A 5,174-nucleotide genomic window follows, 5' to 3' on the forward strand; every position below is an offset into this window, starting at 1 on the left:
GTGACACCAAACTGAATCAGAGTGAGGGAAATAAGATAACAAAGGAAAGACTAACAGAGAAGCAGGAAGGAGGCAGTGATGAAAATATAGAACTGGAGTGTTTTCAACCAAAAGCAAGAACTGGACCTCAGCAACTTACAGAAGGAGGACGTGGTTCAACGAAGACGAGTCTTCTTGTTAAAGTAATTGACGAAGAACATACAGAAATTGATAGTGCTTGTAAAGACGACAGTCAGACAAAGATCATCATAAAGAAAACTATGGATGAAACCACACAAGACATGACAAAATGGATAGAGAGTCAAAGAAATATTAGAAGAAGTTTAAATCTTTACATAGATGAAGAGGTCACTTTGGACAGCAAATGTCAGTAAGAAAAAAAATATATATATTCATGAATATTTTTGATACGAAAATTATAGTGTTATAATACTGCTCATTTTTCCACTGTTGTTTTTACAATATGTAGCTTCAGCATGGTCTTCTTCTCTTTTTCATTCTTTTTAACAGCAACTTCTGTTAATATAAAATGCTTAAGTTTCAATTTACTGCAGGATTTATTTAGTATAACATTTTTTAAAGGTTGAATAAGACCTAGGATAGACCTTAACACAGAATTATATTTATATTATTACTGAGTGTTTTTGTCTTTTGTTCTTCATGGTTTCATTTTTTAGACAGTCTTGTAGTGTATCACCTATTTCATTTTATTTTCACATTTGTTTGTGTAAAAAAACAAAACAAAAAAAATGCCAATGAATGTAAAGTGTAAAGTGTGTCAATGATTTCAGATAAGAAATTTCACATAGAAATATTAGATTGTAAACCTTTACATGTGTTAATTAATGTAACATTTGTAATTGGACACCAAGCAGAGCTCTTCGTGTGATCTCGTGCACGAGGGAGATGCCTGACACGAGCATTGTTCCTGCCACTCGAACCCCAGTCACTCTCAGTTAGCTCCTTCGTAGCACTGCTCTTTATTGTGGTATATGAATATTCACGGGGTCAACATGTGACCCCTTGAATGACTCCACTAAATCTGCTGGGCCTGGAAGTCCAGCAGTTCATCTAAACAAAAGGCACTCACACTTAAACAGACATAGATGTGTTTACCATACCATAAAACAGTAACAGAAGGTACGACCTCTCTCATGAACTTAGGATGTGTGTGTTTGCCAGAGTGCTCTGGGAGGCACACAGAGTCTCTGCAGACTGCTAAGGATCAGACATCATATCAATAAGCAATCGATTATGAGTACATATTTCTAAGCATAAATGACAATCCAACAATATAAACCTAACAGGACAAACAAGAAAATAGTCCATATCATTATCATTTAGTATCACAGACTAAATGTGTATTCTGTTTATTTACATGGAATCTTTATTCAGTGACTTGATTATCAAAGTGTCTGACCACTACCGGCACACTTTTGCACCGGAGGTTTTCGTAAAGCTTTTATTTTGGTATTTTCGTTGATCCGTATAAATTTGCATGTTAGCGTAAATATTTAGTTTCTTGTAACATTTAGATTTAAAAAATGAACATTTAGATTTAAACATAATATTTATATTTAACATTTAGATTTAAATATAATATTCAGATTTAATATTTAACATTTAGATTTAAAACCTGCAGGACACCAGCCCTCAAACATTTAGATTTAACATTTAAAATTGTGTTTTAAATATGAAAAGTTACAAACATTTTGCTAAATGTTAAATTTTTAGTTAAATTACCAAAAATTACTCGGAAAAAACATGTTTTTGTAAGGTTTTGAGCTAAATGTGGAAAAATGTTGCCGGTAATTTCAGTATGTTTCACTTTACAAACAGCGTGGGTCTAAACAGAGCGCGTTGTGTGTGACGTCTTCTTTTGCGCATGCAGGCCGCTTTGATGGCCATGAATGGTTCACACTAGAGCGTGTTTGCTGTCTCATTTTATTTGTAGTGTGAACAACCAGACCAAAAAAAAAAAAATCAGATTTGATCACAAAATCGGAATTGAGCATTAAGACTGCAGTGTCAACGTAGCCTTAGTTTCTGCGCCACACAGGTATTGATGTTTGTCTAGGAGCCACACCATCACTGCAGGGCATGTAGTAAGTGCTGGTTTTCAAGCACTCAGGAGTGAGTTTCAGACACACAAAGCAGAACTCTTTCTGACAGCGAGGACAGATGACGTTCTTGCAGCCTGTTCTGTCGTGCTCCACCCTCTGACCACAGGTGGGACAGGCCCGGATGGAAGGATAGGCATCGACCCCCTGAACCTGAGGAAGGGCGGTAGGCTTGCAGTTCTTGAGAAGTTCAAGGTCATGATTGATGCATCCATCGTTGTCACAGCGGCCAGAGCGTGGAGCGCTACCTTTCCATGGCTTCAAACACTGCCAGCAGAACTGGTACACTTTCTTCTTGTCAGCAGTGCAGATTGTGCACTGAACATTAAGGTTGGTCAGGTCCTCTCTCCACATAACCAGGACACTGTTATGACAAATATTAAAGAAGTTCAGTGTTTTTGGATATAAACTTTGTTTTTTTTTTGTTTGTTTTGTTTTTTATTTTATTTAGAATCACATGACTGAAACTGATCAGACTGATATTATCCTCACGTCAGTGCAGTAAACTGACCAAGTTAGTATATTTTATCATGATGACTAAGAGCAGTGGGAAATTTGCCAGCAGTGCATTGACCAAAGATCAATGACTGCATTTATAGCACCTTTAACCAAAACACTTTTATAGTTGAGATTTATGGATGATCAATGGACAAGTCACGCGACTTCCCAATTTAAAAAAAAAGCTGTGCCAGATAATATTTGAGCTTGCAAATATACCCATCCATCCATCCTATTCCACTTATCCAGGCACGGGTTGTGGGAACAGCAGCCTAAGTAGACAAGCTCAGACCTTCCTCTTCTTCAGCTTATCTACATGAAGGCGTTCCCAGGCCAGCCGAGAGATAAAATCTCTCCAGCATGTCCGTGGTAGCTCCAAATATATAATACCCATACTTTCAAAAAACAGGATTGTGTGTAAATATACATTTAAAGAATTCAATAAAAATTCCTCAAACAGTTTACCATTTGAAAATGGTAACTTTTTTAATCTGCTGTTTGAGCACTGTGAGTGGGCCTAATGGGCCAGGACACACACACTTCAACAATCAGCCTATCCTGGTTGCCCAAAAGAAAAATTTTCTTAGATTTTATTTTTAGTTATCAAAATAAATATTTTAAATTAGCAAAAGACCAAATAGGTTTTTCTTACTTAAAAAAAGACAACATTCATTAAGTTATCAGCCAGATTATGACCAACTGCAATGTTACCAGTTACACCAGAGAAAATTTCTGCCTATTTCTTCTTCTTCTTGACAGCACAGGTAGTTTTGATTGAGATAATTTAATCAATTTACAGTGCAGTGTGCTGCTCTCTCTGTTGATATAAATCAGGAAACATGGCAATTCATCCCCAAAATAGTTTTTTGTTTTGTAGGAACAACTTGATTTACTAAAGAATGATTAACTTGAACACTTACAGTTTTAAATTCACAGTACTCTGTGGCTGCTAGGTGGGCGATGATCTCTTCAAAGTACTCCATCTCTTCTGTTGTCAGTACTGCCAGCCTGCGCACTTCTTGGTAGGGCCACACGGTGTCACACTTATGTAGGGTACCATTCTTTAGAGCTGGGCACTTAAATATGTACTGGCCCTGAAATGTTAAAGATGTAAGGACACCTGATTGATCTTCTTGATAGAAACAAGTTCTAAACATCAAAACAGCATCAAGATTTATTTAATGTTTCCATTTATGTACTGGAGTTGTTGATTATTTACGCTTAACAACAATGATTTTGGTATCCATGTTACATGGCTGTAACTGTCTATAAAATAAAGTACAATGTTCAATTTTTAAAATGAATGTGTCTGTGATAAGTCACTGAATTCCCCCATTTATGAACACTTCCCTCTTTTTTGTGTTGATTACATGATATAAAGCTAGAGCCTTTTCTTTACCTAAATACCTTTTTCATGCAACAGAAAATTCTGAGAGCACTGAAAGGGAACTATTACAGTAAAGTTATGGGCTGAGTAACTAAGCTATACTAAGCTAATTCTTATTAGAAAAGGGATGTTAAAGGTATTTAACTTCTTCGTTACAAACAACCAATATTACCATTGCAAATGACATAATAGCATAAATATCTAAGCCATTTAAATACAGTAACAGCAGGTCAGTGCATTTAGACATGCTCAAGATTTTACATTTCTGCAAAACCTTGCAGAAATGAAGACATTCATTTTCTTACTCAAGCTTAGACAAAAAACTAAAAGTAAAACTGCATGGAAAAAAATGATTTTATTCAGAACCTGGAAAGTACCTGATCCAACAGGCTGCGACACCACCCAGTGAGTGACTCTGGGGTGACAACATGGTCGCAGGACATCTGTGCTCTGAGACCCTGGTCTCCTTCCACTGGAGCTGAGAGGAACAACAATACGCGCAGACTGTAAACTCAACAGTGTGCAATAGGCAACAGCCTGCCCGGTATTAAATCAGTGGATTTATTATAACATTTCCAAATCAAATCATGCACAGTTATTAAAAATAATAGACATGAATTAAGGGGCTTTAGTGACGATAACTAAACAGTTGTATTTCTTACGTAGAGGATCCAGATCATCGGGCCTGTTGCCGAATTTCAGCGTCGTGTCTCTGGGGTCGTATCTTTTCTCTTCGGTCATTTTAGCTCAGAAGCGCTCTGCTCCGTCCTCTCCGTTGATGAACAAACTCTGTGTCTGCAGTCAAATGAAGTGAACACCGAGGCTACAGTGTTATCACCACTGACAGCACCAAGATTTGTTTTTAACTTTCAGTTTCCCCCAGCAGTTACCAGAAGTCACGTGAAACAGCGCTGTGTAGCAGGTCTGTCTTCTTGTTTAACTTTACAACTTACTATTTAGCCCTGATGATGAGGGCAAAAGTTATTTTTTAATAAAAATAAACAAATATGCTATTTTACAGTGGCATTTATAGAGAGTTTTTTGCAGCACTGACTTTTAATGAAATGCATATAAAAACGAAACAGCTGGTAAACAAGCACGTCCACTAATCCTAAACTGGGATATCAGATGATTGCCAGCTATCTTAGAGTCTGATGTCCAATAAGGAA

At 36.9% G+C, this 5,174-nt stretch overlaps 1 pseudogene; it reads right to left on the bottom strand.

Annotated features, from left to right (window-relative positions):
* Window positions 1-2,001: 2,001 nt before the first annotated feature.
* On the bottom strand, window positions 2,002-4,921 carry LOC102196530 (uncharacterized protein DDB_G0292642-like; annotated as a pseudogene).
* Window positions 4,922-5,174: the final 253 nt, after the last annotated feature.

The sequence above is a fragment of the Pundamilia nyererei genome, unplaced genomic scaffold (genome assembly GCF_000239375.1).
Source record: "Pundamilia nyererei isolate P.nyererei 1_Seehausen unplaced genomic scaffold, PunNye1.0 scaffold00583, whole genome shotgun sequence".
Taxonomy (NCBI): domain Eukaryota; kingdom Metazoa; phylum Chordata; class Actinopteri; order Cichliformes; family Cichlidae; genus Pundamilia; species Pundamilia nyererei.